Source organism: Taudactylus pleione, unplaced genomic scaffold (genome assembly GCF_031769625.1).
Source record: "Taudactylus pleione unplaced genomic scaffold, aTauple2 ptg000364l, whole genome shotgun sequence".
NCBI classification, from domain to species: Eukaryota; Metazoa; Chordata; class Amphibia; order Anura; family Myobatrachidae; genus Taudactylus; species Taudactylus pleione.
The window spans coordinates 1186069-1200635 of record NW_028284765.1 but is presented as its reverse complement, the minus strand read 5'-3'; positions in this window follow the sequence as shown (position 1 = coordinate 1200635).

Below are 14567 nucleotides of genomic sequence, written 5' to 3'. Positions count from 1 at the left end.
CACATGGGAGTCTATCACAGACTCACGCTGTCATTACACATTAAATCCCTCCCGGGTTTTACTGGCATGTTTTAAATCAGGCATATGTATAACATTTAGACAAGGTAAAAAGTAGCAAGGCATGCCACAGGACCGATGCAGCATTTTGCTTATGGCTTTATCAAGGTAAGCCGAGTATCACTCCAGACCTGCCTTATGTACCCACAGCCTGAATGTCTGGCCAATCAAGAGCCTGCATGTTTTCTTTGGCCAATCATATCCAGCCACCTCAGTTAGCCCTGCCCCTTCTATTTGGATCAACAGCTGTGTTTATTCCTGGGGGTGTGTGACGTATATACTGGATGCTTAATGGAGCCCTGATCTACTGATTGTTCTAAGACTATAACAATCAATAACTGAGTCTCACTCGTATTTACCTCCTAGTGATGATTATTGTGGACTGTATTTTAATTAATCAGCATCTTGGAATGGTATAGATATATGTTAATCCAATCTTGCATACCGATTTGTATTTAATATTAAGATTAATAAATAGATGTCTGAAGAGTCAGCTAGGAGAATCCTGCAATAAAATTAAGTTTAAAAGTTTCTTTACACCTCACTAGCATAATAATATTGTGCATATGCCCAAAGCCAGGAATCATAAATAGGAAGGTACTCTGCACATAAGTCTTTACCAAGATACCTTGGTTCAATTATTAATGGAAAGTACACCAAATGGCCCAAGACATTGTGATAACCTAAATAATATTAATTATTTATCTTACATGCGTAGTAATGGCAAGTGAGTGCTTTATTTAATATGTAAATGACAGGAACTAGTATTACTGTATCTCTAATGTTCTGATATTTACATATTTAACAAAACTTTTAAAGGGATGTGACTTTATAGGTGTTTGATTTAGAAGTTTTTTGGGGAGAGTTTGGTTGTTAAAAGTAAAGTATTGGAGATCAGGTCTTGTCAAGTAAAGTTAAGTGAACATATGTAATATTGAGTTTTAAAAGTATATTTATTCATAGGTCAGCTTTGTGTTTTTTGGGCAATTTTCATGGGTTTTTACTAAGGCAAAACTGATGGAAAAACAACAAAATGTCTTTAGAATATTGGACCAAGAATTATTTAACATACAGCAGAATAGGATATGCAAATTTATTAATGATTGGTTTTTAAACCAATTGAAACCCACCACACAATGAATTCAAACCCACCCAAACAAAAGGCCAGCCTGGATTGAGTTTGGTAGAAGCACTGCACAGATCAATATGGCCATAAGTTACTTGGCAGGTAAGCTTTATACTAGGGATGTGCAGGCTCGGTTCTACTCGGTTCTGTTCGTTTTTTTTTACCAAATCTTATTGGCTATCCAAAACTCGTGACAGCTGAAACCCAATAAGATTCGGTAAAAAAAACCGAATGGAACCGAGTTGAACCGAGCCTGCATATCCCTACTTTAAACCAGTTAACATTTTTTTAGGTTTAAACTCTGTGATAGCAGCTACCAGGTTTCCATCAGTGTGACAGACAGTGCTAGGACCTGCAGAGAGATGGAGTCCCGCGATGCGGGCTGCAGGCTTAAATGCATTGATCTATCCATGGACCAAAATCCCATTATTTATGTATTAATGTGAGTGATTTAACAATGATGAGTACTGAGTTTTCTGTTTATATATATATATATATATATATATATATATATATATATATATATATAATTATACTGTAATTAAACATTTACAAGGGTGTTGTCCTGTTTGCTGTTACAGCTGCTACTGCTTTTTGGAACAAGTGAAATGGGCACATTACATGTTTTGTAAGACTGGCTTCTATATGTACTAGTAATAGGACCATTCATTCATTACTGATGGAGATTCCTAGCATTTAGCAACCTTGTCTCTGGGAACCAATGCTGTCTTCAGAAGGTGTTGGTTCCTGGAGCCCCATTCCTTCATATCAGAAGGTGGTCTGGGGTTGTAAAGGTATTTTAAACAAATCAGAACATCAATTCATGGACAACAAACATCTGGTGATACTCATATTTTACTATTGGCTCAAAATTCACTAGAGTATCCACCAACCACCAGGCAAACTACAAATTGTGGCCATTTATTCATTGGCATTCAATTTATCACAATGCATCGACAGATTTTTTCAACCGTATGTCAAAAAACAAATATCCTACCTGCAACACACTACTGATATTTTAAGAGTATAAAAAAAACACTTGGGAAGATGACTGCTGGATGTTCACCAGTGATGTCACCTTGCTATACACAGTAACTGATCATGAACAGGGTCTACAATCAATTGAGAATATTCTAACATCAGATAAGGAACTAAAGAAGGATCAAATTGACTTCATAATTGAGGATGTCTAACACATATTCCAGAACAAATATGTCTGGTTCAACAAATTCTACAGACAGGCCACTGGCATCGCTATGGGGACCAGATTTGCAAAGAGTTATGCAAATTTATTTATGAGCACATGAAAAAACAGTATCATATGGTCTCAGCATGAATTCAGTGCAAATCTGGTCATTTGGCAACAATACATAGATTACATCTTCTTCATATAGAACTGGGAGGATAGCTCTCAAAAGATCTTCATCAATAATATAAACAAAATCATAGGGACCTGGTTTTCATGAAAGAATACTGCCAGAAACAAATCAACTTTATAGACCTTACATTTTTCATAAAGAATGGCAGTATACACATGAGAACATACCAAAAATCAGTTGATGTCAACATCTACATCCTATCAACCAGTGGACACCACCCACCTGGCTTAAAATAATGCCCATAGGCCAATTTAGAAGGGTAAGGATAAACTGACAGGCTATAGATGAATAGAGAGACTGTGACACGCAAGTAGCAGCCCCTAATTCTCAGCAGCTAGTATCAGTGGGAGTCAGAACACTTCAGGGAAAGAGTAATGTTGGAAGTTTGAAGCATTTAGGACTACATACAATGTGTTCTATACAGTAATTCTCCTCCTGACTTTTATATTGTCATGTGGTGCAGAATTTCCTATATCACCAGAACTGCTGGTTAAGAAGTTGAACTGCCAGTATAAAGCCATAATTGTGTGTCCTATCTATATACTAAGCAGCCTATCAGTGTCCATGAGATTTCCTGTGTGTGTGTGAGTGTATATTGTGTATATATATCCATACAAACTCAGCACTCACTTACAAACTGTAATTTCTTTGAATACAGGGAAGTTTAGTTCCAAAATATTGCACAGTCTACCTATCTGTGCCATGGATTAAGCCTGTCATTTATTAAAATTTTGTGGTCACATTTGCAATGGTACCTGCTTTTCAAAAAACAAATATCCTACCTGCAACACACTACTGATATTTTAAGAGTATAAAAAAAACACTTGGGAAGATGACTGCTGGATGTTCACCAGTGATGTCACCTTGCTATACACAGTAACTGATCATGAACAGGGTCTACAATCAATTGAGAATATTCTAACATCAGATAAGGAACTAAAGAAGGATCAAATTGACTTCATAATTGAGGATGTCTAACACATATTCCAGAACAAATATGTCTGGTTCAACAAATTCTACAGACAGGCCACTGGCATCGCTATGGGGACCAGATTTGCAAAGAGTTATGCAAATTTATTTATGAGCACATGAAAAAACAGTATCATATGGTCTCAGCATGAATTCAGTGCAAATCTGGTCATTTGGCAACAATACATAGATTACATCTTCTTCATATAGAACTGGGAGGATAGCTCTCAAAAGATCTTCATCAATAATATAAACAAAATCATAGGGACCTGGTTTTCATGAAAGAATACTGCCAGAAACAAATCAACTTTATAGACCTTACATTTTTCATAAAGAATGGCAGTATACACATGAGAACATACCAAAAATCAGTTGATGTCAACATCTACATCCTATCAACCAGTGGACACCACCCACCTGGCTTAAAATAATGCCCATAGGCCAATTTAGAAGGGTAAGGATAAACTGCACACTTTATACTGATTATATCCAACAATGCCAGAAAATCAAGTAAATGTACATATCTAAGAGGTACAATACATCAATGGTAAATGAAGCTTACAAGAAGACTTTATGATTAGAAAGAGACACACTGATCAAATACAAACCAAAGCCACTGATCAAAAATGATGCTTGCCAAGACTCAATAGCAAATTGAACAAAAACCACATCCCACCAACAGGATACACACAATATACACTATCTAATATGACACAACAAGGGGGTTCTTCCACTACGGAACCTGCTCCTCTTGTCAGATGCATACAGTAACAACTAAGAAAATCAAGTCATTTGTATCAACCCAAACAAAGCAGGAATATACCATCAGAGACCATATCACATGTGAGAGTTCAGGGGTGGTTTACCTTGCTGAGTGCCCATGTGGGCTACAATATGTGGATAGAACACTAAGTAAACTTAAAACCAAAACTGCTGAACATGTGAGAAATAAAAACAAGGGCAAAGAAACCTACAGTTTATCCAACCATTTTAAACAGGTTAAGAATAACAGGTATACAGCAGGTTAGGAAAAACTTGAGGGATGGGCAGTTCACCATAGAACTAGAAAGGGAAGAGCTCAAATGTATTTTTACACCGAAAACACTTAAGGGACTGAATAAAGACAATGAGGGAAAATCCATTGTAAACCAAAGAGGTCAATTACTCTGCATGACAGTTGAGCCCTGTGAATAGGATAGAAACAATCCTTCATTGCTATATAATACCTTACTCACTAGTGTGTATGAATTTAGACAACTCTGTCCAGATCCAACAGTAATAACAAAAAAATAGCCAAGAGTGTTATTAATCAACAGTATCAAATACCATAGAATGATATCCCTTATTAATCTCCTTAAATAAGGTTTTCACTTTACAAAAGTTAAATATACCACCGTAAAGACAAACAACACAAAAGGTTTAACCATGTGTCAATTTCCTATATAATCAGCCCACAGATGTTATACACAGAGGACTCTAACCAATCAGCAGTTTTGTGTACAGTACTACCATGAAAATGGTAGCTTCACAGCATGCGTGACATCATGCAGGGTTCCCTAATAAAAGAGACACTTCTGACATTGCAACAGCACATCCCCGATAAAGGCTTGTGAGTGGCTACGCATCAGTCCTACATTGACTGCACATACCCTATCTAAGGTGCATCTTAGGACCTTTGCTTCATACTACGGTGCATACTCACATTGCCTATCAAGTCAGGACCTCACAATATCACAAGTAATCCCTGGAGAAACCTGCAACCTCCAAGGCATCCATAGAGTGTGTAACTAGGCACATACTCAGGAACAAAATCCAGTCTTGCCGCTGACAGATCCTAAGTCTCCTCACCACCAGGGTGAGTGGAGCAGCCAGTCCTAGTGGCAGATGACTGGGGACCACATAAAGAGGTGGGATTGTGGGACCCGGTAGTCTCGCTGTAACTGATGATTAATCAGAGCTGGATCAAGGGGGTGCTCAGGGGCAAATACTGCTGTTCTCCCTCTCTTATGGTCCCCTGTCTGGAGCTGCTCTGACCTAGTCCTGGTGCTGCTAACTGCAGTGACAGATAATTTAATTTTTTTTAGACAATGGAGACACCTCTTCTCCTTCTCACACTGGCCAGGGACTGTGGTGCATTGCAGGTGCTGCAAATGTGCAGCAGCTTCTCAGACAGAGAGCTGTGCTTGGCAAAGCATTCTGAAGTCATTCTGAAGCCGTGGCTGGATGTGTATTTTCTTCCTCAAATCACAGCCCACTCAGCATGCCTCAGTGTGTAGCTGACAGGCTATAGATGAATAGAGAGACTGTGACACGCAAGTAGCAGCCCCTAATTCTCAGCAGCTAGTATCAGTGGGAGTCAGAACACTTCAGGGAAAGAGTAATGTTGGAAGTTTGAAGCATTTAGGACTACATACAATGTGTTCTATACAGTAATTCTCCTCCTGACTTTTATATTGTCATGTGGTGCAGAATTTCCTATATCACCAGAACTGCTGGTTAAGAAGTTGAACTGCCAGTATAAAGCCATAATTGTGTGTCCTATCTATATACTAAGCAGCCTATCAGTGTCCATGAGATTTCCTGTGTGTGTGTGAGTGTATATTGTGTATATATATCCATACAAACTCAGCACTCACTTACAAACTGTAATTTCTTTGAATACAGGGAAGTTTAGTTCCAAAATATTGCACAGTCTACCTATCTGTGCCATGGATTAAGCCTGTCATTTATTAAAATTTTGTGGTCACATTTGCAATGGTACCTGCTTTTCAAATGTCCAATAAACTTTGTCAGTTTATCCCCACATGTTTATTAACTGATATCCCTGGGTGTGGTTATGTCTTTTTAAGTCAGGACCCATATTCATGTTTAAAATGTGTGCATGCTTGAGCCAAAAGTGGCAGATCAAAGATCAAATTTCTGAAACTCTGTGTAGGGACTGGCCAGGTGGGAATGAATGTGAAGTGGTTGGTCAGCTTGACAAATTATTGCAATATTTTGGAACTAGCATTCCATGTATTCAAAGAAATTACAGTTTGAAAAGTAAGAGATTGCCGAGTTTGTATTACATTTTTTATGTAGTTGATGTGGTCGCATACCAAGGGCAACCCAGATGGTTGAGTACCATGGATTAAGCATGATATATATATATATATATATATATATATATTTGTGTATTGTGATGGTCTCAGTGACTAGTTTTAACAAGCCTCCTTTATTTTATATATATTTTATACTTAAAAGATCAGTGTTTCGCACTTTCTTGCCTCCATGAACTTGGTCTGATCATCCTATTGAGATAAGCAGATGATCCATTCTTTTTTGTCTTATTAAATATATTTTTATCTATCTATCTATCTATCTATCTATCTATCTATCTATCTATCTATCTATCTATATATATATATATATATATATATATATAATTTTTTCCCTGTTTGTATGTATATGTACCTTTTTTGGTTTTAGGCATCTGTGCCACAACGTATTTGAAATATCCTGTCTGTTTTTATTTACTGTTTATGTTTATTAAATTATTTTTTTATATATATATATATATATTTAAATACATTTTTTGCACTGTCAATATTTATTATACAAAAAAACTGGTGAATACACTGCATAGAGCATTAATTTATTGTACAAATTTACATTTATTTATTGTATAATTCACATACACACTAGACACTTTATATAGATTGTTTTTATGCACTATAATTTGGTGTATATATATATATATATATATATATGAAGTGTATAGGTACTGTCGAAGCTGGATTAGTGGCTGAGACGGAATCAGCGTAAAAATTAGCGTGCACGACACCATCTTGCGAATGGCAGCTAGACTCCATTTTAGAAACAAGAATTTGCAAGGCGCCATTTTGCGACCAGCGCCATTTTAAGTTACAACTCACGAGCTAAGTACAGATGGCAATGTTTTTGATAATCTACCAAGGGCAACTGGAAGAACAGCCTCCTGAGAAAATGTAAATAGAATAGACAATGCACCAGAACACTGTGAGTGTTTTACATACAAATTGGGAATCCCTATATGTAGACAAGTATAGTTGGGGTAATTGTAATATAACCCAGGCATCGATCTACACAATTGAATTTGTCTGAATCCTAAACAGGTTTTAGTCCCACACCCAGAGAGAATGACCCCGGGCTTCACAGCTGGGGGTAACACATTTGCATTGCAGTTTGAAACTGTGAGTGAGGAATGAGATAAGTGTGTGTGTGTATGTGTGTATATATATATATATATATATATATATATATGTTTGTGTGTGTATTTACATGTGTTTATATATATGTATAAGTTAAGTCCATCATAGATAGAATCTCATGCATAAACACCGCACATTACGCACAGTTGAGCTGCTAACATGATGCTCAGTAGCGAATGCACAATATCCTGCATGTGAACGCTGTTTAGTAACTGCATGCACATCTGCCCCAAATCAGATAAACCTAACTAGCATCTTTTCCCATATCCCTAATACTTACATAATGCACACTTACACAAAAGGTTCCAAAGATTCAAGTTTTATTCATTTATTACAAATGCTGTGAAATAAAGACTATTTTGGTATCTAAGGTTTAATACATGATAAGTAAGCCGTGTTTGATATTATACTGATACACACTTTATCCACAGCTTCCCGGTATCAGCTGTGTGAAGATCGGAACATGCTTTCGCAACTTATGGACCGTAAAGACATAAAGAACCAAAATGTATTTTTGTGCATGCAGGGGAAATAGAGGAGGCAACAAGCTGTTAGAGGCTGCTCTGTGTCCATTTGAACCAACCAGTTAAATGCTCTGTAACAGATGCGTCCCTCTTGGGAACCAATGGCATCAGCAGCAAGCCTTTCTATTGTCTTGTCTATTTCTGGGGGGTATAAATAAGTGTGCTCTGACCCTGGGTTGCTAGTCTTCTTGCTGATTGCTGATTGATGGAGGTTATCTTGCTGATGCCGGGATCTGGTCCAGAGCGCCTGCATATGTATAACTGTACTTGGGTCTGTATAATTTCTTTACTCTAAATTGTACTTAGATCATAGCGTGTAACTGACTGTAGTTTTACTTGAATAATACTTTGTGCTATGGAACCACAGGTTCAAGGTCTGGAGTCTTTATTTAATGTATGACTGCGTACACAAATTGTGTCGACCTTAGAGGTTTATAGGCAGGATATTAGAAGGTATAGGCAGGAGTGTGTGAAGGTTAGAATCCAGAATCCTTAGCACTATCATCGCTCACTTTTCAACTTTATTTTTTATATATATATATATATACATATACATATATGTATATATATATATATATATATATATATATATATATATATATATATATAAGAAAGTAGATCTATGGCGCTGCTCTTGAGATTAGTTCAGTCTTAGTGGTGGTTGCTACTGGTAAGAAAATCTTTATCTTCTTTAAATGGTTACTCCCACTATGCTCCTTTTATATGTGAGAAGGTAATTAAGAAAAATTATATTAAAATGGTAGATACATATAGCTACCTTCACTTTAAAAGTGGACATGCTAGACGGTGGAAGGAAAATATACCGTACTCTCAATTTTATCAGATTAAGAGAAACTGTTCTAAATAAACAACTTATCAAGAACAAGTACAAGTGTATACAGATCACTTTAGAGAGAGGGGATACCCTGAAAATATCTTACAACAAGCCCTGTCAAAAAGTGAATGGAAAAATAGACAGGAGCTATTAGCTCCGAGTATTGAAATCCTGAAGAAGAAGAAAGAAGATTTTATTCCTTTTATTACTCAGTATAATAATGATGAGGTGAAGATTAGATAAACCATCCCAAAGCATTGGAGTATTTTAAAGATGGACCCAGTTTTCGGAGAGATCTTGCCATATAGACCAGCAGAGGTGTTTAGAAAAGCAAAGAATTTGAAGGAAATCCTGGCTCCTAGCAAATTGAAACACAGAAGCAAACAGAAACAAATCATGCCTAAATGTGTTGGCTCCTACAAATGTGGACACTGTAATGTGTGCAAGTATGTGAATCCTGTTAGAAGAACTTTCACCAATTCTGACCAGACTAAGGAATATAAATTGAAACAATTCACCAATTGCATGACTACTTCTGTAATATATATGATTGAATGTGGATGTAAATGAAAATACATTGGGAAAACTAAGAGACTTCTTAAGCTAAGGATCCAAGAACATCTGCGTAATATCAAGAACAAAGTTCAATGCCACCCGCTCTCTAGACACTTTTCAGAGATACATAACTCATCTGTAGACAGTTTTTCATTTAAAGCAATTGAACATGTAAACTTGGGCCCAAGAGGAGGTGATTTAATGAAACTATTGGCTCAGAGAGAGATGTTTTGGATTCATGAACTCAATACACTGGTACCACATGGTCATAATGAGGGATATGAAATAGCCCCGTTTCTTTAATGACTCCATAAAATAAGCTAACTCATTAATTTTTTATGTAGTTAGAAATTCATGTATTGTATCATGTATCCCTGAATTACGTACAAGTAAAATTGTTACTGGTATTGTACATTTATTTGTTGGTTGAAATCTGGATCTTTTTTGATATATATATTAATAACATTTTAATGTATTTTATACAGTTTTATGTGAATTTTTAACATTAATGGTTTTATTATTGATTTGTATTGTAGTCCTCTTCCCTCTCCTTTTTTATCCTTTATTATCCTAGTCTGAAAAATTTGGTGTTGTGTTTTGTCCCCTAGACTCCTGAAAGTTCTGTACTCAGGCATGTGCAATCAATACCAAAAGAATCCTCTTATTAATTGTTTATATAGGAGGTTGAGCTCCAACAAAATGGCATCCGGAGCTACTATAAGGACTCCAAGAGAATGGAGTCGATTACACATGGACTAGCAGGCAGTCCTTTGCTAGTATAGGGGATCCCCCAGTTTGAGTTGTCTTGATCACCTCTGGCAGTAGCCACAAACCGGAAGTGATGTACACTTCCGGGAAAGGTTGTGGATACAATATATAGGGAAAAAACATTTCTTTTTTTTTAGAGGGGAACACCTGAGTGGGTGCACACTTCCATTTCCGGGTCCCAGCGCATTCGAAGTGATGTTTTTTGCCATTTTTGGTGCCAAAAACAGCCAAATCTTGGAGGACATACATGTATAAAAAGCCCCCTGTGAATTTATCATGTAAAAGCCCCTGAGGAAGCCTTGTTAAAGGCAAAATGCATTGGAAAGCTACACCAACTCTACAAACCATCCAGACCTACCCTAAAGGGACTTATATGGACTTTTATTAGATGTACCTGGAGGTACTACTACTGGAACTGACCCCTGCGACCTATAAGATAAGCTACGTTCTTATGTATGTTTTTGTGTGTGACATGTATATTTGTGTATATTAAAAACCATATACTAATAAAACATACCACACTATGGAAGCAAATTTTTCTACTCCAAAAAGGTTGTAGCTATCTGGTCAGCCATTCCCTGGGTGAAATCTGGCTGAAGGTTAAGACTGCTGTGGAAACCGGTTGTGAATAATCTGAGGATTGGTTCCTTATATGCTTAATATACAAGCATATTCATGGTACGCGCATATGAATATATTTGTATCTAATATAAGTCAACACTAACTACTACACTATCAGGCACTTGTCCTTGTCACCCTTTTTCTTCATATATATATATATATATATATATAAATTTATTCCATAGACAAAAAAAAACGTATAGTTTCACATGTCCCAATAAGGCTTCTTAGACATGATCTGAAATGTCACAAAGCATACTGAATTTGTGCCCCTCAAACTAAAAAAAGCAATGAAATTCAGATCATTAAGGCTGACACCTTAATTGACGTGTTCCTTGTGCAATACAGATATGGTAAGCCAACACACCCTGTGGTTAACTGCAAATTCAGCACTCTCACAGAGTGAGAGTGCTGTCACTCACAAAATGGTGGAGCAGCTACTTCACAGAATTGTGTGCTCATTGGAATACACACATGCAGTCTATGCAACTGAGGTCTGAGCATTTATGTGGCACACACATGCCACTCAGTGCCCACAATCTTTGGTCTCCACAACAATTCCACTCAGTTGCAACATCCTTCTCAGTTCATACATCTACAGTATCTCATTTAGAATACACATTCAGATCCCTAATTGCTATAACTATTATGCTCTGGGAATGCATGTACACTTTCTTCCCCTATATGCCTCCATGATGCTCTATCTTCCACAATCCCTACTGCTGTGTGGTTTCCCAACTGTGCTAGTCTGTATTCCCTCATTCACAACAATCTGTCTTTCCCCATCCATGCTGCCCTGTCTACCTGCATCCACACCAATCTGTTTGCTTACATCTGCAAAATGTTTTGTGTATTCTCCCATATGTGCTAGTCTGTATTCTCTCATCCACATAAATCTTTCTTTACACAACTATGCTGCTCTGTCTTCCCGAGTCCTTGCCACTCTGTACCACTCCATACACATCACTATATCCCCCAAAACAATGCCACTCTGTCTCCCCCCATACACACTGCTATCTTCCCCCCATCTACATCACTGTTTTCCATCCATCTGCATCACTTTGCCTCCCACATCTGCACCACTGTTTTCCACCCATCTGAATCACTTTGGTTTACCCATCTCAACTATTTTATCTTCCCCCTCTCCATGCCTTTCTGTTCCTCCCATCCAAACCACTGTCTCCTCCCCCCATCCATCCCACTGTATCCCATTTGTGCAGTTCTAGCTACTACTCAGACCTCAGTTGCATAGACTCCATGTGTGTATTCCAATGAACACACAATTCTGTGAATTATCTGCTCCACCTTTTTGTGAGTGACAGCAATCTCACCCTGTGAGAGTGCTGAATCTGCAGTTAACCACAGGCTTTGATGCCATACCATATCAGTGTTGCACAAGGAACACATCCATTTAGGTATCAGCCTTAATGACTGGAATTTCATTGTTTTTTTAAGATTGAGTGGCAGAAGTTAAGTAGGTTTGTGACATTTTAGATCATGTAAAAGTAGACTTAATGGGACATGTGAAACCGTAAGGTTTTTGTCTATGAAATTTCATTGCTTTTTTTATTATTTATTAACTAACATGGTTTGGAGGAGCAAACTGGGCCACCTGCAGGGTAGAAGGGCATCAAAATGGTATACTAGTGCAGGTGGAGGATGGGCTGGCACACAGGAGGTGTTTTGGGGGTGCAGAGTGAGAAAAGGCTGCAGATGTGGGCTACAGGTGTGACAACAGCAGGGATATGGAGCAGTGCCTGCAGCAGGGCAGTGCTCAGGGTCATCAGCAGGCGTCAGAGTTCTCACTGGTGCTGAGCATGTATCTGAGAAAAAAAACAATAAAACACAGATGCATGGATGTATCAGTGAGATATACCTATACATTTATGTTAAATACTGAATATGTGTAAAATAAAAAAAGGATGTGGACCGGCCCCCTAAAGCACAGGGGACAAAAATGCATAGGGGTTCCCCTTATTTAGCACAACCAGCACTGGGCTTTTCAGAGCCAGTCCTGGTTGTCAAAATACAGAAGACAAAATAGTAAAGGGTCCCCTGTATTTAGCAAAACCAGCACTGTGCTCAGCCGAGCCAGTCCTGGTTTTGTAAATACAGTGAACACAAAGCATAGGAGCCCCCTGTATTTTCCATAACCAGCACCAAGAGCTTTCTGGCGGGGGATAATGCCACAGTAGTCAGCCCAGGCCTGGGATACCTGGGGACCAGGGAACCCCTCAATAAAAGCAGTCCCTTTTTCCAGGGCACCCCAGGCCTGGGCTGATTGCACAGGGCTATCCCCAGCACCCATGGAGCGGTGGGTGCCAGGTTGATTGTGTGAAGTGACCCCACCCTCCCCCTAAAGCACAACCAGCATGGGCTTTTCACTGCTGGTCCTGGTTGTAAAAATACAGGTGACAAAAGACATAGGATTCCCCTGTATTTATCACAACTAGCACCAAGCTTTTTAGAGGCAGTCCAGGTTTTGGAAATACAGGGGAAAATATTTAGTAGGGTTTCACTGTATTTACCAAAACCAGCACTGGACACTTTCTAACAGGGGGCAATGCCACAGCCAGGGGAGCCCTTTCACTGGGTCCCCCAGCCAAATCATTAACCCTGACCACTAGTCATCCCAGGCTGGGGATCCTTGAGGAGCTGGAGACCCCTTCAAAAAAGGGGTCCCCCTTTCCAGGGCACCCCAAGCCTGGGATAATAGCCCGGGGCTATCCCAGGAACCCCTGGGTGGTGGGTGCAGGTTTATTGTGTAAGTGTAGTGTTATTTATTTTTCATTGCAGGTAAACCACAGGTCCCAGCAAGCCTCCCCTACATGCTGGTATTTGGAAAACCAGAAGTACCACCATGCAGGGCATTAGGGCCCCCTGGCACCTATATTCCACCAACCGACCATCAACCCACCAAGACTTTAACATCAACCCACCAAGACTTTAGCATCTTCACCTGGGGGACAATGGCCTTTAAGCTCTTTTGCATAACCACAGCCATGACAGGGCTAAAGAGTATTTATTTGGCCAGTGCTAACCTGCCAGGGCTTTGGCATCTTCTCCTGGTGGGTGTCAACTTGCCAGGGCTTTGGTATCCTCACCTGGAAGCTCTAACCCGCTAGGGCTTCCGGCATCTTCACTTGAGGGGTGGCAGCCAATAGGCTCTTTAGCGCAGTGCTCTAGGACTTCCAGCATCTTTATACTTCAGGAGCTCTTCATTGCTCCCTCCCAGCCATTGAACTGCCATGCTGCATCCTCGCACTGGTTTATATAAGCCAGCCGAGGGGGCGGGATGATGACATTGTGAACCATGATTGGCTTGCGGTGGCCATTTTTTAATTTAAAAAATGGTGCTGAGGCACGATTTTGAAATGGGCTCTGCTGCCAGACTCTGCAGAATGGCTGGCAGGGACTGGATCATCTTGGATTCAGGACAGCCGGCAATGTCTCCTTGCCCCCGCTGGGTCCCCCTATTGAAACCCACACTGCAGCCGCTGATGG